The 23,551-nt window shown below is 48.7% G+C and overlaps 1 long non-coding RNA gene across 3 annotated transcripts in view; it reads left to right on the top strand.

The window, feature by feature from the left end:
• Window positions 1-703: 703 nt before the first annotated feature.
• The window catches only part of LOC116743650, a 50,887-nt gene continuing 28,039 nt past the window's right edge, over window positions 704-23,551 (top strand). For 2 of the 3 annotated variants that reach the window (XR_004346830.1, XR_004346828.1), the window contains exons 1-3: window positions 5,247-5,281; window positions 9,537-9,638; window positions 20,876-21,036. This is a non-coding gene — a long non-coding RNA (uncharacterized LOC116743650). Of the gene's footprint in view, window positions 773-5,246; window positions 5,282-9,536; window positions 9,639-20,875; window positions 21,037-23,551 lie in introns of those variants that run through there. The other variant, XR_004346829.1, reaches the window with a different exon arrangement.

Below are 23,551 nucleotides of genomic sequence, written 5' to 3'. Positions count from 1 at the left end.
CAGCTTGTGCACAGTTCTCTGATTGGCTGATGATGAGGTAGCAGGGCGACGCCACAGGGCTAACATTATCAGTCCTTAGGCTCCAGAGGGCCTGGGGCTACGTGCTCTGGGTCATCAAGTAGTTCTTCCACCTGGTGGGGGGGGCGGCGTGGGCGGGTTTCACATCTGTGAAACAACTCAGGAAATGTGCATCAAATACTATTATCTAAGGACTTCAGAGAGGAACTAAAGCAGAGGATACGGCGGAAGGCCTGTCCCAGGAAGGCCCCATAGCGTCCTGCTCCGTTACATTTTCTCGCTAGAATTTTAAAATCCTCCAAGTAATAGATCATTTGGGAGCATCCTGTGTCTTCCTGTTCATTCTAAGAGAATGTCCCTCTTGAATTTTAAGGGGGGGAAATTCTTTATCTCATAAATATGCGGAGTGGGAGATCCACTTATAAAATATTATCAAGGTCACTGCAAAGATTTCCAAAAAACCAGGACACAGCGCCCGGTGCTCAGACACTGGCTGCGAGCTTCCCGCCTGGATCCTCAGACCCGTCGGACGGCTGGTCAGTCACGACCCTCCTCCCACACGTGGGCCTCTTCAAGCGGGCCCAGATTAGCCAATGGCAGGCAGCTGGCTACATTTGCGAACGAGAGAAAACTGCTCAGCAGCCTGGGACCACCCCTGGGCGTGGCCTAAGGAGCCTGGTCCAAGCCAAAAGCTCCTCTGCGGAGCAACGCGCTGCGCCAGGAGCTTCTCTGGTACGGCGTGTGGCCGGAAACTGTGAGTTGAAAGGAGAGGTGTTTGGGGGGCGGGGGGGGGCCGGGGGGAGCTTTCTGCTGAAAATAACTTCTGCTTCCACCCCTGCCGCCGACTTGGTGTTTGGTCTCCAACAAGCCCCTTTCCCCCTTGGCCTGGGTTTTCTTACCTGTGGAGAAATGCGTTAGATTCCGGCTTATTGAGTTTTCTCTGAGTTTGAGGTGCGGCTGCGAGACCCCCCCCACCCCAGCCCCACGGCCCCTCCTTCCCACTCAGGCACCTATTGGTTTGGGGTTCTCAGTTGATGCAATTTTAATAGGTTTCCATCATTTCCTGAGGGAAAAATGGGAGGGAGGGTGGTTTGTTGCGGAGACGGATCTCACTGCACCTGGGAAGGCGGGACACTCATTTCCCCTTTAGCTCTAATGATAAACCCTCCACTTTCATCAGCAGGTGAGTGAATGTGGCTTCTTCCCAATCATGGTACAAAATGTATAATTTCTCCTAATGAAATTTGATTTTAATGAGAGACTAGATCATAGGAGAGAATAATTTAGATGGTATGCACGTGCCAGGTTAATTTTAAATCAGCTTTTAGATCAGTCTATCTAAGTTATTAAGTGTTTTCGACTAGCGATTTCAATAGTTGTATTAGCACAATGCCTGGCAATGTAATTGCTTTTTAGATCCTGATCATTGTGACATCAAAGTCAGTGCCTGGGCTCTTTCTCTGGGCTGGTTTAAGTGTGTGTGTGAGAGTAGAGTGTGTGAGAGTGTGCACACACACGCTGGGGGGAGGCTCTTTCTCCTGATTTTTCCCCCCTACATTAGGACTTGTTTATTTTATATTTAGTAGTTTGTATCTGCTACTCCCCAACTCCTAATTTATCCTTCCCCTCCCTTTCCCCTTTGGCAACTGTAAGTTTGTTCTCTATGTTTGTGAGTCTGTTTCTTTTTTGTAAGTAAGTTCCTTGTGCCATAATTTAAATTCCACATAGAAGTGATATCATATGGTATTTGTTTTTCTCTTCTGACTTACTTCACTTAGTATGAGAATCTTTAGGTCCATCCATGTTGCTGCAAATGGCATTATTTCATTCTTTTTTATGACTGATATTCCATAGTAGATATATACCACATCTTTATCCATTCCTCTGTTTGATGGACATTTAGGTTGCTTGCATGAGTTGGCTATTGTAACTAGTGCTGCTATGAACTTTGGGGTACGTGTATCTTTTCAAATTAGTTTCCTCCGGATCTATGGGGTTGGCAGAACCCCAAGGACGTGCAGAGAGGAGGGGTTCGTTACCGGGCTCCTCTGACTCTCCGGCCCAAATTGCCTCGCCTCGTAGAGGGGACATAGGTCTGCCTTCAGCACCTGATGGGGCACTTCTAGCCTGGCCAGGTGGCCCACTGGCCGGACAGCCTAACAGGCTCTCTGCGGTCTGACTGCCCTTTGTTTCTCTAGAGGCAGAACTCTAGACCCAGAAATACCTAGCTTGACTCTTGGGCTTGCAGTTTTCAAGCTGCAGACCTGCGTGGGTTTTGGCATCTGGAAAGTGGTGCTGGTGGTCGTGAATACGGAGCATGTAAAACCGTGGTATTTTGGTGCGCAGGCTGTGCTCATCCCTGTGCCTTCTCTTGAGAGTTCTCCGCAAACTTCCTTCTCCCCCTTTCCGTCTGAGCCTCTTTCTCCTGTCCCTGTTAGCACAAGTTCGTGTGCCTGATGCACAGTGAGGCCAAACAAACACGAAACGGAGTTTGGAGCAGAGAAGGGTGTATTGTAGGGCTGTGCAAGGAGACGTGGCTCATGCCCCCCAAAACCCCGAGGTCCCCGAAGAGTTTCAGCAAAGCATTTTGTTTGTTTGTTTTGCGGTAACGCGGGCCTCTCACCGTTGTGGCCTCTCCCGTTGCGGAGCGCAGGCTCAGCGGCCATGGCTCACGGGCCCCAGCCGCTCCGCGGCATGTGGGAGCTTCCCGGACCGGGGCACGAACCCGCGTCCCCTGCATCGGCAGGCGGACTCTCAACCACTGCGCCACCAGGGAAGCCCTCAGCAAAGCATTTTTAAAACCAGGTGAGGGAGGGGTGGATCAAATGGTATGTGATCAGCTTGTGCACAGCTCTCTGGCTGATGGTGAGGTAGCAGGGTGGTGTCACGGGTGTTAACATTATCAAGCCTTAGGCTCTCGGAGGCCTGGGGCTATGTACTCATGGTCATCAAGTAGTTCTTCCACCTGGTGGTGGTGGGCGGGGCCGGGGGTTCAGATCTGCAAAACAACTCAGGAAATGTGCATCAAATACTATCATCTAAGGACTTCAGAGAGTAGTTAAAGCAGAGGATACGGGGGAAGGCCTGTCCCAGAAAGGCCCCATAGGGTCCCACATCCCCACACTCTTCCGCTTAGCAGAAGGTTCTCACTTATCCGTCTGTTGAACAATCACTGATAGCCTATATGCCAAAAGCTATGTTAGGCCCTGGAATCAACAGGAAGTTCCAGTTTTTTAACTCCTCCAGCTTTGCAGGATTGAGGGGCAGGCGTGGCATAAATCAGGGTTAGGTGACATAAAGCCTGGGAAATTGATATAAACTAAGTCTGTGATTGTGCCGTAAAGCACGGTCAAGTGCCGTAAAGCAGCGCCAGGTGACGTAAACCAGGGTCGGATGACGCAAAACCCGGGAAATTGATGTAAACAAAGCCTGTGTGTGTGTGTGTGTGTGTGTGTGTGTGTGTGTGTGTGTGTGTGTGTGTGTGTGTGTGTGTGTGTGTGTGTGTGTGTGTGTGTGTGTGTGTGTGTGTGTGTGTGTGTGTGTGTGTGTGTGTGTGTGTGTGTGCCGTAAAGCAGGGTCACCGGCTCGGGGTCACCGGCCATAAACGTTGGGTAATAGACGTAAAAGAAGCCTTGGAGAAGTGCCATAAATCACCGGTGAGGTAATGCCTGGCACCTGACCAAGCTGGGCTCCTGCGGCAAACCCGGGCACGTGACGTATGAATTGGGATATATTAATACCCCAATTATAACCCAAATCCAAAATTTTACATAATGTTTAGTGCATAGTTTATGGGGATTAAATACATCATTTATGTCAGACGTTACATTCCAACTTGAGGGTTGGAATGTAACGTCTGGTCAGTTCAGAGGTTTCTTGAATAGATACCTGCACAGGCCTTTTGTCCAAGTCCAGAGACCAGTATTCATTAGGAAGAAGTTCAATGGCAGAGAAGAAAGGACACTGGGAATTAGGATATTTGTGTCCTGATCTTGGCACTGCCTCTAGGAAATTGGCATCAATCTTGTGTCTCTGTTTCTTAATCTGTTAAGGCAATTGGACTACGTCTGTATTACTCAGGGTGCTCTAAAAATCGTCTTTGTAACAGCGCTTCTGGGGTCAGGAAAGTTGTTAAAAAAAAAAACAACTGCATACTCCATGGGGTATTCAAACTATAATATTAGAATTCCCTGGACGTCCAGTGGTTAGGACTCTGCTCTCACTGCCAAGGGCCCAGGTTCAGTCTCTGGTCAGGGAACTAAAATCCCACAAGCCACGAGTGGTGGCAAAAAACCAAACCAACGCCCTCCCCCCAAAAGTATAATATTAAAGTTTATATAGATAATATCTAAGATATATACCATATTATGTACATGACATAAGAATTTTAACATGATAAATATTAAAGTTTATCATATTTATTATATATTGTGATATGCATTCTATTAATATTGTAAAATGTATAAACCTGTGGCATTTTAGCAACCACGAGGCTCTGAGAAGTCTGTGGGGTCAGAAAAACAACAACGAGCCACAGATAGTGTTGACTACAGACCCTCTGTTCTGAGAAAGCTGTTAGCATCATATGGGCCACCTGGAGGATACTGGATTTGATGAGTGTAATATCCTCTCTACCTCCAACATGCTATGGATATCTTTAGAAAGATCTGGCTTTGGTGAAATGCAACAATGGCTTATCTTTCAGGAGGCTTTGTCTTTTTATCTCAAAACTGTGCAAACTGTGAGGAGACCTGGAATGTTGAGTACACAGTGACTATAGGGAGGCTGGTGAGCCTCCTTTTGTTTTCTTCATAGACAACAGCGGCACGTATAGTATCTTCTTTGGCTGTTAGGAAGGTTGCATCAATTCAGGTGTAATCTGCTCTTTCCAATTTTATTTTGACTCTGATTTGACGAGGGTGTTGTAATGCGAAGTTTAGTGTTAAAATAGAGAACACATTTAAGTCTTCGGAGGGAGTAGTGGCTCCCTTTCTCCACTTCTCAGCTCCTGGTCCCTGCGGAGAGGATCCGTGACCCTCCAGCTGGGCAGTGCTGTCCCCACAATGACGTCCCTTCTGAAGGTGGGGATTTGCTCCCTGTGTTGCGCTTGGGGCAGGTCAGCTCTGGGAGGTGGCTCCTCCCACACCCTCACAGGAGTGGGAGTTTCACATCCAATCACGGCGCAGGAGTGTTTCGGCAAGTGCCGGGGGACTGGCAGACAGGCGGAGCTGCCACAGGAAACACTCCGAAGTCAGCTGTCGTGGTGAGTGCCGCCTCCCTGCCTCAGTTCAGAGGCTCGAGATGGGGCAGTGGTGAAGGGTGGTCCGCGCTCCCCTCGGGTCCAGACTCCTCCTTCCTTCCTGGGACCCAGGGGCTGGAGGGGCAGCAGGAGAGCATGGAGGGCGGCGTGGGGGGTGGGGGGTCCGGGGGGAAGCGTCCGCTCGCAGGCTCCGGTGTTCCCAGCGCAGAGGGTAGGAGACCCGCTGGGTCAGAGCCGCTGAGCCGGGAGGAGCCCCTGGACAGTGGCTCACAGGGGGCGTTGACAAGCCCACTGTCTGCTGGGCCGCTAACCTAGTCGGTAGGACAGGTCTGGGTCAGGCAGAAACTTGTTGGCTGAGGCCTCCTTTCTTGTCCTTACGCTGCGGGGACAGGGCCATCTAATCTGGGCAGGTGGGTGTGGGTGAGCATCTGGGGAGCCCACTGAACGTTCAGGGGGTCTGATGAGTACTTGATTGGCCCAGTGAGCATTTTGGGAGCCCGCTGAGTGTTTGGGGGAGACTGGTGAACATTTGGGGGGCCCAGTGAGTGTGCAGGAGGCCTGGTGACCATTCGGGGAGACTGCTGAGTGTTCGACGGCCCGCAGAGTATTCTGGGGGCCTGGAGATTGGGGAGCCCACTGAGCATTCAGGGGCCTGGTGAGCATTCAGGGGCCTGGTGAGCATTTGGGGAGCCCGCTGAGCATTCTGGGGGGCCTGGTGAGCACTTGGGGAGCCTGGTGAGCATTCAGGGGCCTGGTGAGCATTTGGGGGGCCTGGCGAGCATTTGGGGAGCCCGCTGAGCATTCCGGGGTCCTGGTGAGCATTTGGGGAGCCCACTGAGCACTTGGGGAGTCTGGTGAGCATTCAGGGGGCTGGTGAGCATTTGGGGGGGCCTGGCGAGCACTTGGGGAGCCTGCTGAGCATTCCTGGGGCCCTGGCGAGCACTTGGGGAGCCCGCTGAGCATTCCGGGGGGCCTGGTGAGCATTGGGGGGGCCCGCTGAGCGTCTGGGGGCCCAGGTGAGGAGGACAATGGGAACTCCAGTGGGTTTGCCAGCAGTGAGCATGCCCATCCGTTCCTTTACCTGAGAGCTATTTCCTGAGTGTCTACTCTGTGCCAGCCACCACCTGCAGGTGAGCGTGGTCACAGAAGGAGCCTTCCTGCCATGGTCACAGGTTGGCGGCTCAGATGTCTCACCTGGCCATCCAGGAGGGTCAGCGGGACTGGGCCCTTAGCTCATCTCGCACCCGGTGCATTTTGTGAAAGTGTCTCCTTGTGCCCACCTGAGTCCCGTGTTGACTGAGGAGGCAAAGGGTGGAGTGGATCCAGCTGAGGAAGTGCTGGGTGGGGAAGGCATCGGGGTGTGCGGGGGGCACCTGGCCTACTCCCAGGGGTGCTGTCCCAGGGCTCGAGGTTGGGGCTGCACCGGGGGAGTGGGGATCGCCTGGCCGGTTCTGGGATTGCGCTACTGCTGAGCACACCTGAATCTGTACTTGGAAACCAGAGAGCTGGGGTCTGTGGGTTGAGGGAGAGGGTGGCTAACTCACACCTGTGCACCTGGGAGGAGGTGAGTGCCTGGCAGGTGCAGGATTGGTGTCCACGGGGATGGGACGATTTTCTTCCCACCATGGACAAACCCATGACCTTCTCAGACGGGGGCAAATGGGAGGATGAGGGACTTGTTACAAAGTGACCCAGATTCTGATGAAACTGGGGGATGTGGGACAGGAAGGAACATGACACGCAGTGCTCAAGTGACCTGAATTATGGGGAGAGGCCTGGGGACATGGGGACAGGAGTTGGCAAGACACCCTGAGTGTCATGTGACTTGTGTTTGGGGAGAGGTCTCCTCTGTGATGGGGATGCAGACACACACCTACAGGTGTCCCCACAGTGGTGACACAGACACACTAACAGGTGCCCCTACATGATGGGGTACATACATCCACAGGCACCTCTGCACCACCCACGCCTGGGGCCTGCAATAAGTGTTTTGCTTTATGTCATCCTTGCAGTCCCTTTAGGCCTATAAAATAAAATCAAGTCTGGGTTAGAAAGGAGACTTTCATTTCAAAAGAACTATTGTGAGGAGGAAGGGGGACTATAACAAGGGGATGAGAGTGTGCTAGTAGGGGAAGGGACTATTACAACAGAGGGGGACCATTGTAGAGAAGGCCTATTACAATAGAGGCAGCACTATTTCTGTAGAGAGGGAACTCTTACCATAGAGGGGGGACTATTACAATAGAGGACGACTGTTGCTGTTGAGAGGGAGCTATTATAGTACAGGTGAGACTGTTACAATAGAGGGAGGTCTATCACTGTAGAGGGGGGACTATTACTGTACAGAGGCTACTATTATAGAGGAGGACTATTACTGCAGAGGGGGACTATGATAATAGAGCAGCATTGTAACTAGAGGGGGGACTGTTACTAGAGAGTGGGGTCTATAACAATAGAGGAGCACTGTTACTGTAGAGGGGGGATATAACAATAGGGGAGGACTATTACTGTAGAGGGGGGATATAACAACAGGGGAGGACTATTGTTGTAGAGGGGGGACTATGACTACAGAGAGAATTCCTGACAAGGTCTGGAAGCATCTGGAGAGTTGGGGCAAAGGCGGTTTCTCCGTGGAGAGGAGTAAATAAACACAAGTATAAAGGCCCAGGCGAGGGGTTGGCACGAAAGGTGGCCTGATGGCACGTGGATCAAGGGCCCCGACTCAGGAGGTGCCCTGAGCGGGGCTTCTGACCTGGCGGCTGCAGTTCCGGCCGGGAAGGAGGGGGACGCGTGGGTCACCAGCCCTTGTTCTGACAGATCCTGGGAAGGAGCGGGTCGGCTCCTGGCTGATGAGCCCGGGGAGGGACTGGGTCTGTGTGGCCTGGTCAGGAAAGGGGGGCTCCTGAGTCTCAGCAGAGTCTTTGTGGGGAGGGGTCTTTTCAGGAAGCCATTTCCCAGACACAGAGGGTGAGGGGATTTCTGGACCTTTAGGTCACCTTCAACATTGTCGAAAGGCAATGGGCTGTGACAGGAGGAAGGGGACATCCAGACCCTGGGCTGTGGTGGGAGGGGACACTCAGACCCTGGGCTGTGACAGGTGGAGGGACACTCAGACCTGAGCTGTGACAGGAGGGAGGGGACATTCCACAAACCATTTACTCTGGACCCAGCATGAAACCATAGTGTGACGTGCATCACAGGTGGCGTCGGGGCAGACCCACTGAGAGGCTGCAGAGACGGAAGAGTCTCACCCTTCGTGCAGCTGTCCCAGATAAACAATCACTGTTGTCTTGATAATGGAGGTGGTTTTGTGTTTGGAGCCAGGCCCCACTGGACTCAGACCTCTCCTCCCAGGAGCAGGGAGACGGGGTTTCCTCCTCCATCACATTTCAGACACACGCCCACGTCTGCAGGAAACATTCTGAGCTGTGGTAGTGTCAGAGGTGTGTTCTGCCTTTAAAAGATGTGCATACGCTTCAAAGAGACAGAGAAGGAATTCCCACACTTTCTAAAGTAAATGTCCTACAAAAGCAGAAGAAGGGAGTCTTCCTTTATTCTCCGGGGAAATTAAGCCCCGTGGTTTGGAGTCGGATTTGCTGTACACTGCCTACTGTGCGTCCCGGGTGGGCTGTGTAGGAACCGAGTTCCTCAGCCTGCTTTGCAAGTTCATCTGCACTGTGGCTGGATGTTTTTTGTTCTGTCTCAGTGTAGATGAGGCCCCAGGAATTATTTCACTCGGTTGAGGATTAAAATTGCAAAGCAATGTGCGAGTACTGTAGTGGAACAATTCCCACCACCGTCCCTGCTTCTGGAACAGCTGCCACTGATATTAGTCACACGCACATCATCAGGTGTGTGTACCTGAGGATGCCGAGCAGGTGGGCAGGCCTAGGGGAGGTACGAGGTAGGTACAGGGAAGGGGTGATCTTTCCGTTTTCAAGGCTACGTTTTTGATGGATTTTCCTGGAGCAACACTGGATGCTATAAATAGAAATGTCTGTGTGCTTCTATGGTACAGGGGTCATCTTAAAAGGTGGGGGTTCTTGTGACTGTATCTGGGAGTGACATTTGTTCATTTACTCAACATATTCATGTTTGGGGTCAAGGAGCGTGTGTGAGGGCCTGCAATGCAGGTGTCGGGTGAGCTCCCTGTTGGGAGTGACTCTGGAATTTCTCTCGGGGAGGGGCTGGGGTCCCTGTGAATGCCCTGCTGGGTTACCACCAGTTCCTTCCTTCCTTCATTCTTTTCTCCACTCAGGCATGAGTGAGGCTGAGGTCTACTGGGGTGACCCTTTCTCCTGTGGTGACAGTACCCAGATGCAGACATCCTGAAGCAACAGCATCCTTGTCTGGTTCTCAGGTGACGGTGTCCGGCTTCACCACAGCCATAATCACGGACCTGCTGGTCGGACACAATGTTTTCCTTCTCTTCCGTCTCGTAGGAGCTCTGTCCACTGCTCTTGCTGACATCTGAATGTACAAGGTGGCCGTGTTTATCCAGTTTGGCAAGTTGTGGAATTGAGGTGAAAATCTGGAAAATCCATACCCCTGGACACCTAGTTTTTGGGTGTGAGTCCAGCCAATGTTTCAGGGTCTGAGTTCTCCCAGGGGGTGGTGAAAGGGTCATGGGCAAGGACGTACTGGCCAATGGTCAGGACCCTGCTCTCCAGGGAAAGAAGAGCCAGCATGCCTGCACAGTTTATGATATAAGATGATGTGAAGGACAGTGGTACACAGATAACAAAGATGATGCTGTGCTGATATCATGTGATAACAGCACACAATCCTGATTCTCAAGGGCTCCCCCAAAAGGTGCATATATGGGCACATATGTTTATTAGCTAAATTGATACCCAGGATGTAGCGAACAATTAACAAAAAATACTAGTGGACAGGACTTTGGTGTAAATTCCAGAGAGACCAGGGCTTCACGGGATGCTTTTGTGGATTTTTGCCTAGCTCCTGTTCCCCCACCACCCGTGCTCCCCTAGTCGACACACGAGAGCAGTTCTGGTATTGCTTGGAATTTTCTTGTAATTAAGGAGTAAGATTACGAACTCCACGTGTGTAGAACCTCACTCCTTCCTCCATGACGTCAGCAGCCTCTGCTGAATCGCGTCCTGGGTTTCGGATGCGGAAGAGTGTTCTCTCGGTCTTTACAATGCAGCACCACAGACACACCCCTGCACATCCGGTCTGCGTGAGTCACACTTCTCCCATCACTTTCTAAGTCTAGACCATCAACAAAACAATCACCCAAGGCTGGAGGGTGGCATCTGCCGTTTCTGTGGTGTAGATATTCCCACGGTGGCCAGTTTTGAGTTTCCGATGTGATGTTCGTGAACGCGCAGCCGGGAAGAACCCCAGAGAGTTTCCACCGCACACACTATGGGTGGGAGAGGGTAAGAGTGAGCAGAGATGGTAGTAAATGCAGGACGATAACCAGTGAGGTCTACAGTAATGGTAGTGAGTTTTGAGAATTCGCTGCGTTTATTCTGAATATAGTTTATTCAGTGTAAGGCCGTAAGTTAACTGCTAACGCTAGCTGTGGTTAACAGTGGCTCACGCCATTTCTGAAGTTTCCAAGATGGCTTTCACGATGGATGGCAGCCCGCTCCAGCGCCCACTCCCCTTCCAGGTTCAGTGCCTGGAACCCAGATGTTAAACTGAGAAAAGGCAGACTAACAAGAGGGGAAAAAAGATGGAATGTGTGGGAGTTTATAAGGCAGTATTCCTCAAGGAGGCAGTGAGAAGTGGGGGCTGAAATACCGTCCTGGGCTGGACAGAGGGAAGGGGTTGGTGGGGCGGGGATAAGCCGTGGGAAGGCAGTCCGGAAAGCCCGGTGAACAAGAGGGTTAGTGGGGCTCGTGATGCAGATTCAAGTCGGTGCCTTTTGTTTTTACTGGTGAGAGTTGTTACACAGCCTCTTCCGGGTGTGGGAGAAGAGGTCCCTACACGTGGGCATTTCCTTCATAAATGTGAATTTCCTTTATGGAAGGAACGCTTGAGCCCTGTTCTCAGAGCGTTTCCTGAGTCTGCTGGTTCTCAGTGGCCTTCTATTCAGAATAATCCTTATGCCAAACATGCACGTTTGGGTTGGTGAGTCCTGGTTCCTTTCATTTGAAACTCAGTGGTTTTCCCTTAAAAGCAAAATGGGGAAGTCCCAGGCGTCACCTGAGCCCCTCGGTCTGGGATCATTGCGACCTGGCCCAACTTGGATAGGATCCACAAGGGCTTGGATTCCAGTCAGTACTCCAGTTGGCTGTGAAGGGGGGCCCACTGGGGTGCGTGGTTGGGAGGGGCGCAGACCCACCCTTGTTCTCCTAAGGACAGCAGAGGTGTGTCTCCCTACACTGAGGCTGACCACACTCCTAATTGGGGTCCCTGTGATGCAGCCATCCCTCACTACAGAGCCCTGAGTGTGGGGTTTTGGGGTCTGAGCCCTGGCCCTGATCCGCCAGCATTTCAGAAACCTGCGTGGGTGATGTGCGGGCCATTGTAGCTGGAGGGCACTGGGATGGAATCACCCCCGGGTGTGCTGCATGGCAGAGTCCAGCTCCAGCCACCTGGACACTTGGTGCTGGAATGTCACACTCCCCCCAGGTGGCCTGGGGTCCCAGGTTCTCGCCTCGGGGGACATTTATGAGACAGGGTGTGACTGAGGGAGCCATGGGACAGGCTGCGAGAGAAGATGGAGACAGGGGTGCTAGTTGAGTGTCTCATAGGTGGGGAGAGGGTTGGTGTCTGTTGCTGAGGCAGAACAAGAACAAAGTGGGGGTTGGCTGTTGGTGTATTTGACGCGGTATAGGGGATGAAAAATTTTTCCTCTACTCTCTTAGGTTTTGTCCCAGGGACCTGCAAGTTAAACTGACAACAGATTAACAGGAGCAAAAGGTTTATTATGTCTGTGTACAGAGCCCCGCACAGAAAAGAAGTGGAGATGCAAAGAGACAGTTAGACTTAAGGACTTATGTGCCATGTTAACACAGGCTGATAAGTTTCTGGAGAAGTGACAAGACAAAGGAAAACAGGTTTCAGTTTCTAGGGGTTGTGGGAAGGTAAGTAAGTGGGGGAAAATAAGAGAGGACAGAGCTGACTTAGTGAGGTTTGTTATGCAGACTGAAGTCGGTACCATCTGAGATGATAAGATTGTTTCTTCCCTTCCTGGAACAGGAGAGGGAGGGGGACATCCTCACCAAGGGATCAGGCAGATGGAGGAGGGCAGAGTTTTTCTTTTTGCAGCTTCTCAATCACCTCAACTCCAAATAATCCTTATGCCAAGGTGACATTTGGGGTGGCAAATTCTGAACCCCCTCAGCTGTATACAAAGAGTTTATAACAGCTGGATGTGGTTCCCTCCCAGAGGAGAGGGTCCAGAATGTTGGGGTGACGGCCAATGTGCTGCATGGTTATTGTGAACCTCAGTTCTGAGTGCCTCACATGCTTTAGCTCACGGAATCCACCCTGTGACCCTGTGAGATGGGGCACTGTAACCAATCCCATTTTACAGGTGAGAAACCGAGGCCTGGACGGTGGGGTAACTGGTCCAAGGGAGGCTCGTTGGTGGTGGAGCTCAGGTGCAAACCCAGCTCTTCACCGCTGTCCATAGAGGCTGATGGTGTCTGTTTCCTGGGGCTGCCGTAACAAACACCACAGACCAGGTGGTTAAACAACAGACATTTATTGTCTCCCAGGTTCTGGGGGCTGAAGCTCCATGTTCATGGTGTTGGCAGGGTTGGTTTGTCCTGTCGTCTCCCTCGTTGGCGTGTTCTAGAGCTTTCCCTGCATCTGCTGGTTCTTGGTGACCTTTAGCTCAAAGTAATCCACATGCCGAAGAGGCACATTCTGGAGTGGTGTGTTCCGGTGCCCTCGTTTCTGCGCTGACAGAGCAGGATTCTTGCTGAGACCGGGCTGTGCAGGCCCCGCAAGGATGGGGCCAAGGTGGAGGCCACGGACAGGGTCTGGGTGAGATATGGTTCAGGAGAGTCTTGGTCACCTCGGGTGGTCCTGGGCATGTGCCTGTTGTCTCTGTGTCCTGATATCCTCTTCCTATAAGGACACCTGTCATATGGGATCTGTTACCTTAGAGTGAAGGGGGATTGTGTCTGCCCACCCCAGCGCCACCCGTGGAAAGAGACAGCCCCATCCTGACCCCAGGGCCTCAGGACATGACCTTATTTGGAAGTAGGGCCTGGTGCTGTAAGTAGTTAAGACAAGGGCATTAGGGTGGCCCTCGTACTGTGTGACTGCGTCCTTATAAGATGAGGGCAGATAACAGACACAGAGGAGAAGCCACGTGAAGGTGAAGGCAGAGATGGAAGAGATGCAGCCACAGGTCTAGGGATGCCTGGAGTCCCCAGAAGCTGGAAGAGGCAGGAAGGACCGTCCCCTGCAGCCTCAGCACTTTGCAAGTAGACAGCTGCAGTGCTGTGGCCCTTGACCGTTCTGTGTTCCCCACGTGGTGCCCTGAGGACAGCTCTCACAGGACACTGACCAGCAAGTTGGTTTCACATGAGACTGCAGGGCTGGTCCTCTAAACATGCAGGCCTGTCTCACCCTTCCTCCTGGGCTCTGGTCACACAGGATGACTGTGCACCGTGTGGGGCTGGGCTTTCAGCTCCTGCACAGGACCCCTGGGTGTCGGTTAAAAGTGCAGGTTACGGCCCAAGAATGACAGGAGGTGAATTTCTCATGGGCCCTGTACAGTGTGGGCAGGGAGTCACAATAAATTATAGAGTTAAAAGTAAGGGGGCGGGGGCGGGGAGTATTAACTCAGCCACGAAAAGGAGTGAAGCGCTGACATCGGCTGCAACATGGATGAACCTTGAAAACATGATGCTCAGAGAAGGAAGCCAGACACAAAAGGACGATTTATTAATTCCACTAACATGAGACATCCAGAACAGGCAAACCCACAGTGACAGAAAGTGGATTCGTTCTGCGCTCAGATGGCTTCTGTGCTCCAGCCTCTCCCTGTGCTCACCCCTCAAATCAGCCCTGGTGCACGAAGCAGCCTGGCTGGGTGCTGTGGGAGCCCTCACCCCCTGGTACATGCTGCCGGGAAGCAGGACCTGTGCGCGGTGCTCTCAGCTGCCGTGAGCGTGCTCCCCCGATTTGGCCCGCGGGATGCACTGTCCTTCCTGGGCTTCCATTGAGGCCGCCTCCTGTTGGGGGCCTGGGATGCTGGAATCAGGCCACTTCTTGGACAGGGCTGCACTGCAAGAAGTTCCAGGGTTAGCCCGGGATCCTGACCATCACGTGGCCAGAGATATTGGTAACGTTTTTGTTTTGCACATTGAAATGTTTAATGTCAGAAAGATTTTGTTTAGTTTCCTGATGCGGGTAAAGTGTGCGAGCCCAATGTTGATTTATTCTCCCAGAAATGTACATCCTGGTTCCCGCACGAGGGTGAGCCCCTGTCCAGAGATGAGAGACCCCACATGTGTGACCTGTGCCTCCTGGGAGAGCAGCCCTAAGCTAGTCTAAACCTGATCAAGTTCTGTCTACACGATAGGGTTAGACAGCTCCATGTCCTGTCTACACTGAGTATGTTTAGACCTGAGCATGTGCTGTCTAAAATGAGAATATTTAGACCTGACCGTGTTCTTTGTGCGCAAGGACATGGGGACCTGGCCTGGCCTCTGTCCTGGGAGCTTCAGGGGGACATGGAGACCTGGCCTGGCCTCAGTACTGAGAAGCTCCACGCCTCTGTCCGAATGTCAGTGCTCAGACGTCTGGGGTCTGGAGCTGAGGTGGGCTTGTCTGGGTGACAGCGCTCTGCTCTGAGTGTGGTTACATGGCCCTCCCAAAGGAGCCATGGTAAGGGCCTTAGTCCTTACCCCTGCAAGGTTCACCTTCCCTGTGGCTGGTGGAGACTCCTCAGGTGGGCTACCTCACGATTATTCCAATTCACCAGCACACGCAGAGCGAGTAGGAAGGCAGGTTTACCTGGTGAATTGATTGCCGGGCACATGGATCTAGGTGTAAGGCCGATCGGCAGCAGGTGAGATGTGTCTCTGTAATCTCCTTCTGGTCAACCATCTCTGCTCAGCAGAGTCCGGACCCGCCCCTCCTCTTTCAGCCCTGCTGTCCTGTGAGTTTTCTCAACACCCCAGCAAATCAGGAGAGGACCAAGCCTGCCAGAACCAAGGTAGTGTGTTCAACTTCAGCACAAAAAAGTGAAAACGGGAGGGGACTGACTTCTCTGGGGCACGTGTTAGGAGAGGAGACAGACCCTACACTTCTTTCTCTGGTCCCAGGGACCTGGCTTGTTCCCACGTTGGGGGCTCATGCAGCACAGCCATGGCATCCTGACCAGGGGGATGTGTGACCCTAGTTGCGGTGTCTGGGGATTGTGTGGGGCTCACCCCATCCGTGTGGGTCAGGCTCATGTGCAGACCCCATGTCTGCTCTTTGCCTGCAATGTGTCTTGTCCCCTCTATTTCCAACATCCGAATTGAGGGTGTCGCCCTGATTAACCTGTGGTCCCTTTTCTTCTCTTAACCTTGTCATGTTCATATGAGGACAGGCACCTTTGAGCAGGGTGGTCCTCCTGCTGAGTGACAACCCTTGGTGGTATCATGTTAATATCATAGCAGATCATATGTCTTATCTATGGGGTTGCTGCTGTCTGGGTTCCCGTGGACAGAGCTCAGGTAACACAGACTGGCCCCCCCTAAGAATGGTCCTCCACATGCCAGGTGCCCGAGGTGGGGGACAGTGCTTTGACCTTGCACATTTGTAACAAAGGGGTCAGATTGGAGTCTCAGTTAACCAGACATTTTAAAATTTTAAATGAAATAAAACACACATCACACACCATTTACCATCATCATCATTTTAAGTGCATGTTTCTGAGGCATCGGGTACATTCACCTTGTTGTGGAGCCATTACCACCATCTCTAGAAAATTCCACGACCATGAAAGTCTCACTTCCATCCCCTCCCTAAGCCCTGCTACCAACGACCACTTAGGTCCATGAGTTGTCGACTCTTGGGCCCCTATTTGAGTGGAATCCTGCAGTGTTTGCCCATCGAAGCTCTGCTTGTTTGCATCTGAATACCCTATATTTAGGGAGAGGGCGTGTGAGGAAGAGGCTGTAGGAGGGACAGGGTGTGCGGGCCACAGATGAGCCAGGACCTGACCAGCCGTCTCTGGGGCCCTCTGCTCCCGCGTCTTGGGCTGTTCGTCATCTGCATCGTTGCTGTCCACGCTGGCAGCCCTGGGGCACTGATGCCTGAGTGAGTGAGACTCCTCTGGTGCACCGCCTTCCACCTGCTCTTCCTGCTGGTTGGGGAGAGGGCTGCTAGCTGGGTGGTCTCTGCTCCTGCAGCAGGAAGGACCCTGCAGGGGGGACCCACAGAGTGTGGAATGCGATCCCTGGAGCTTGGGGGGTGGGCCACAGTGTGAGGGCTGTGACAGATGCTTAGGCTGCCACATCACTGACAGAATGTTCCCAAGACCCCGCTCAGGAGGGACTGGTGGGTGGCCCGGGACCCCCAGAGACCCCCTTCCTGTCCTGGAGCTCAGAGAGCACATCCTCTGTGGGCTCTGGATTCACCCCGTGGCTCACGCCATCTCCCTCTGTCCTGTCTTTGAATGAAGGAAAATGATTTCTCCTGATTAGTGTCCACAATACAGGTCTAGTCCTGTCGATATTATGGTTCTTTAATTTGGGTGTCCTGGAATAGCATCTGTTTTTAGGCCTAAAGAAGAAACAGCTCACGAGTATAAAACATTTTCAGATGAAACTAATATTCAATGACTATGCTACTTCGTTGTTGAATTAGTCATAATTCTGGTTTTAGATCTAATGTGGGGATTATAGAGGAGTAAAATTTTAAATCTTCATAATCTGTATGTTCATAGCTTCAGTATCATTGATGACCCACAGTTTTTACGTTTAGGGAAGGGTTACTGATTTCATGTATCATGTAAAAGATTTGTAATGAGGATAGGGCAATTAAGATTCGAATGATGGCCGGTACATGGTCCAGATTGTCTCTACTTGTGCATCTATTGTGTGTACATGAGTAAGTTGTCAATATTAATGAAATAATACAGAGGGCTAGAGAACTTATTTTAAAAGTGATTATTAATGTATGATCATGAAAATGTAAAAGTTTTTCCATAATAGGTGATGTTGCATCTAGAAAGCCTAGCTGAAATGGATTTGCCATCGTGTTATACAGTATTTTTGTCTATGATTCAACTTTGACAGTGACATAATTTTTTGCTATTATCTCACTTATTAAGAAAGACATAATAGTTATGGTGTTGGCTTGAAACTGGTTGAGGATTCAGTTCCTTATTTTAAATTTACATAGGTATGATCTTCAAGTATAGAATATGGTAGAGGGCATTCATGTAACCATTCTGGGTTAGTAGTAGTTAGTTCCTCTTCTGAAACTTCTCATTTAGATGCAAATACATCTCAAAATTTGAAGATGATTAGCATTACTGCTGTTAATGAGATGAATAAGTGAAATATTTCTTGTGTGTGCTTGAGGGTAGCTGGAGTAAAGTCGTGGCATCTCTGAAAAGCCAAGAAAGTGCTGCAGGGGAAAAAAAAATCATTTTCTACTACAAATAAAATTGTGAAGTGAATTTTTGCTCATGTTAAGTGTATAACCTGAGGTTATTGGAAATCAGTGTACAAAGCCTCCTATAATAGTGAAGACTGCTCCCATTCACATTACATACTGGAATGTGCTACTGCATAGTCTGTATTGTGGAAGACAGTGTCCTGGGATGAACTGGCTAAGATGATTCCTGTTAAACCACCTACTGTAAAAAGAAAAATAAAGCATAAGTCTCATTATGCTATACTATACCATAATCTCTATGAAGAGTTGTTTATCAGCCACTTTTACTGCTAAAGGAATAGCAATAGTTATGGTAGCTGATGTAAAGCATGCTCATGGGTCAACATCTATTCCTACGGTAAACATATGAGGGGCCCACAAGATAAATCCTAAAAAGCCAGTGGACATGGCTCATACTATTCCCATATATCTGTCCCAAATAGTATGTCACGATATGTGAGATTATTCTGAACCCTGGTAGGATAAGAATATAGACTTCAGGGTGACCACAGAATCAAAATAGCTGTTGGTGTAGGGTTGGGTCTCCTCCTGTAGGGTAAAAGAAAGCAGTGTTTAGATTTTGATCTGTTAACAGTATGGTAATTCCGGCTGCTAGAACTGAGAGTGATATAGTAATATGGCTATAACTAGGGCGGATCAAATAATGGTGTTTAATATTGGGATAATGGCTGGCGGTTTATATTAAAGATGGCAGTAATAAAAGTAACAGCACCAAGAATTGAGGAAACATCTACTAAATGTAAGGAGAAAATGGTGAGGTGGACAGAGGCTCCTGCAAGGGCCAGACTGCCGGCTAGGGCTGAATATATGGTTCCACCAGTACCAGAACCAGCTTCTACTATTGATGATATGAGTAGGAGTAAGACTGATGGGGGAAGTAGTTTAAAGTTTATATTATTTATTCGGGGAAATGCTAAACTGAGTGCCCCAGTTATTACGGAGAGAAGCCAGTTTCTGAACCTTCCAATCATAATAGGTATAACTATAAAGAAAATTCTGACAAATGCATGTTCCGACTACATTATGGATTTGGTCAGCTCCAAGCAGCACTCTGTTGGCCTAGCTCAGCACGGATTAATGGACTTAAAGTGGTGCCTACTATTTCAGTTCAAGCACCAAATAATAAAGTCCTGATATCTTTGTGATTTGTTGAAAATAATCAGCGGTTTGTGAACATAGGTAAAAAAGGCTGAGCAAGTGTTAGACTGTAAATCTTAAAGACAGAGGTTATGCCCTCTTTTTGTCAAGCCCTGGGGTGAATCAACAAATTGAACTGCAAATTCAAAGATGCAGACATTGAGAACGGACTTGAGGACACGGTGGGGTGGGGAAGGGGAGGCTGGGATGTAGTGAGAGAGTGGCATGGACATATATACTACCAAATGTAAAACAGCTAGCTAGTGGGAAGCAGCCGCATAGCACAGGGAGATCAGCTCGGTGCTTTGTGACCACCTAGAGGGGTGGGAGGGAGGCTCAAGAGGGAGGAGATGGGGACATATGTATATGTATAGCTGATTCGCTTTATTATACAGCAGAAACTAATACACCATTGTAAAGCAATTATACTCCAATAAAGATGTATAAAAAAATTTATTTTAGGGGCTTCCCTGGTGGCGCAGTGGTTGAGAGTCCACCTGCCGATGCAGGGGACATGGGTTCGTGCCCCGGTCTGGGAGGATCCCACGTGCCATGGAGCGGCTGGGCCCGTGAGCCATGGCCGCTGAGCCTGCGCGTCCAGAGCCTGTGCTCCGCAACGGGAGAGGCCACAGCAGTGAGAGGCCCACGTACCGCAAAAAAAAAAAAAAAAATTCAATTAAAAAAGAAAGAAGCAGCTTCAGCTCTGCTGGCTCTTCTTCTACCTCTTTTTTTCTTGATGGTGGGAGAAGTAGATTCAAGCCAGCTGACTAGAGAATTTACCTGTTAACTAAAATTTTGTGGAGTGGAAGCCCAGCAATGTAGTAAGGATTTAGCTTAAGTGTTTGATTTGCATTCAATTGATGTAGGATAGAGTCTTGCAATCCTTATTTTCAGGAGTTAAATGTACTTGCTTAGGGTTTTGAAAGCTCTTGGTCTATACTAGCCTAAATTCCTAGTCCAGCGCTGATAGAATGGGTATTAAGGGTGGTAATAGTGTGGATATTGAGGATTAGTAATGATAGGAAGGTTATTTGTTTGAATTGTCATTTTATTTTTAAGTTATTTACTGAAGGGAATATAGTTAGTAACATGGAGTATGTTAGCTGAAAGTAGAAATACCTGTTGAGTAGTACTCTGATGGCTGTTAGTGTGGGCAGAAGGATGTGATTGTTTTTTGTTTTCTCTTGGGTAATTACTCATTTGGGTAAAAACCCTGATGGGGTGGGAGACCTCCCAGTGATAATATGATGGTGATGATAAGGATTGTGTTGAAAGGTGTTTTGTTTAACGTGTGTGACAATGACAGTGTTGCAGTACGTGAGCTGGGCATAAATAGTAAGAAGGTGGTGTTATTCTGCACTATATTGAGGTACGGGGAAGTCATTCTGGCTTACACATGATTTAACTCAAACTTTATGCTAACTTAAAAATAGCCAGTTTGTGGGCTATCAGACGTACCTTGTTCACCTGCTTTAATTGTTAAAGAAAAGGGCACACTGACCAGAAGTAAAGAATGTCTACGTTAAAAATAAAGATTAAATGCTTCCCTTCCTGGGATGCCAATTCTGGTAAGACCCTTCAATGATAAGACTCTTTCCCAGGTGTCAAGGCCATACTGACTTGTTGTGTACATGTGTAGTTTTCTTTTTCGTTTTTATTTATTTATTTTTGAAACCTTGAAGGAATGTATTCCTGGCTTTAGTGTTCTTTGTTCTGACAAGATATAAAACTGTACTGAAAGCCATGCTTCTCTGAAGCAGTTCCTCAGAGTTACCTGAGAGGTTGTCTTCTGGGATCTATAGTCCTCAGTTTGGCTCTTTTATAAAACAAAACTCTTTTCTATTCCTATTCTAGATTGTTTATTGATTATTTTCACTGAAATTACTTGGCATAGTCAGCAGGATATCAGAAACACCCGCCTGAGGTCACCTGGATCTACTTTGGACCGGTGCTCGGGAGACCAAGCCTGGGCCCTTTGAGCCCCTCTGGCTTCAAAGCACCCTTCAGGTGCTTTGGTGAGTTCTTCCTCATATCTGGATCTCCTTGTGCTAAGTGACAGTTTGACTTTTATTTGGGCTGTTATCTTAAGACTTGGAGTCTTAAGGGGATACTGGTATATTTCCTAGGTTAAGAGGTCCTAGGGGTAAGTTTCCAGGGAGAGGACCTGGGGGAATTTCTAAGCAGGAAGGCCTGGAAGAAATTTTGGAGTGAACTGTGTTGGTTGACTTTTTAAAAAAATGGCTTAAAATTGGACATTTAAATTTAATTTTAGATGTGTACTTTATAATAGAATGAAACTAGAAGAAAGCGTGAAATTGCGCTTCTAAAACCTACCAGCTCCCGGGCAGGCATCCACCCACTGACACTCTAGCTGGCTTCGACAATTGGTATGGAGCTAATACTTACAAGTACTTACCTAATCCAAAACTGGCCAGGATGGAACTTTTCTGACATTCAGAACTGATTTTTGTGTGCACAATTAAAGAAAGCTGGCTTGATACAACATCTTTTCAAAATTCTGACTCAGGGCTTCCCTGGTGGCGCAGTGGTTGAGAGTCCGCCTGCCGATGCAGGGGACACGGGTTCGTGCCCCGGTCCGGGAAGATCCCACATGCCGCGGAGTGACTGGGCCCATGAGCCATGGCCGCTGAGCCTGCGCGTCTGGAGCCTGTTCTCCGCAACGGGAGAGGCCACAACTGCGAGAGGCCCAATTACCCCAAAAAAAAAAAAAAAAAAAAAAGTAAAAAAAAAAAAAAAAAAAAAAAATTCTGACTCTAAGAATAAAAGTACTCCTAGGAGAAAACTTGTAATTATGACTCTTACCATGTCCTTGAAGTGCTAACGCAGCCCACATTGTTTGAGACTACAGCCTTGGCTCAATTAGTGGAATGTAAAACTGAAGGGAATAAAAAGGCTTTTTAAACCTCAGGCAGGAAAACTATGAGATATCTGTGTCTATCTGGATGTGTGTATGTCTGTATGTACGTTACAAGTATATTTCTACTTCCAGATGATATCATCAAAATGAGTTGATAGGGCTTCCCTGGTGGCACAGTGGTTGAGAGTCCACCTGCCGATGCAGGGGACATGGGTTCGTGCCCCGGTCTGGGGAGATCCCACATGCCGCAGAGCGGCTAGGCCCGTGAGCCATGGCCGCTGAGCCTGCGCGTCCGGAGCCTGTGCTCCGCAACGGGAGAGGCCACAACAGTGAGAGGCCTGCATACCGAAAAAAAAAAAAAAAAAAAAAAGCATAAAAGAGCTCTATTTAATTGACTTACAAATCAGATATTTCTAATTGTAACAAAAAGCTAACCCAAATTTTTAGAGGAGCATGTGATCTAGGATTAATCTTCAGTACATGAAAATAAGTTTAAGTTGTTGACTTGATTAATACAAACATGCCTTTAGGGTCATCAGTATGAAATATAATACTTTTATTTGGTACCTAGGTTTCCTAAAAGTCAATAAGCTCATGCTACCTCTGTTACAAAATTTGTCAACAAGAAAATTAACTTAGTATGGTAGTATTTTCATAAGTAATAAAATTGAGATAAATGGGATAAAAGCTTTTAGGTGAACTCTTTAAAAATGATTATGCTTTATGGTATGTATACCTAAAAAGAGTTTCTCCAGATTTTGGGTAACTTGAAACTTTGGAGTTGTGCTAAATTAAATTAAATGATGGGAATTCACTAACTCTCCAGATCATTTCCAATTAAGATAAAAATACTAAAACATTAACTGCTCAGCATGTCTAAATTTACCTACTTTGTCTTATCAGAGAAAAACTAAAGATGTTTCGGTTTATTGGACACATGTCTTGTACCACAATGAGAAAAGAAATCATGCCATGAGAAAATGTATGTTTCTAAAGGTTGTTGAAATATGTTGATAAGCTTGCCAATCAGGAAACGCTGGTATAACAGTTCACAATGTACTGTTTCTTGGTTTTTGTTAGGGATTAAGGTTTTCAAGGGTTAAATATTATATTTGTAATTAAAGTTAGTAGAAATAATAAGGTAAACATTTGAGTATTCAAGGAAAAAAAAGATGTGTGTTATCAGTAAAAGGATTGAAGAAAGAAAATGGATTTAGTTAATGGAAAATGAAGTGATACTGTCCTGAAGTGTCTCAAAGAGAGAGATATTCAACTAATTATGCTTATTTGGTCATAATTGACATGGGAAGCATTGTCAACATTAAGCCTTCTTTATGTCTATAAGTATATAGTGTAAATGTTCCAGAAATTATATGAAATTCCTGAATATCTTATATGTCCTGACATAGAATGTTTCTTTGTCATCAAAATCGAGGCTCACACTAAAGGGACTGAACCTCCGAGTATTAGGGAGATGCTCTGCTCTTTCATGCAAAGGCAACAACAGAGCTGATGGCACTTGTAGGTGAAGTCCATTCTGTGTCTACAAAAAATTAACACCTCATTGTCAGGCTTTTGTCATCCTGATGTCCTTATAACATGACAACAGTCTGCTCCTAAATCAGAGAAATTAAGATGGGTAAACAATAGCT

The sequence above is a fragment of the Phocoena sinus genome, chromosome 19 (assembly GCF_008692025.1).
Source record: "Phocoena sinus isolate mPhoSin1 chromosome 19, mPhoSin1.pri, whole genome shotgun sequence".
Taxonomy (NCBI): domain Eukaryota; kingdom Metazoa; phylum Chordata; class Mammalia; order Artiodactyla; family Phocoenidae; genus Phocoena; species Phocoena sinus.
This window is presented reverse-complemented; position numbering and strand designations above follow the sequence as displayed.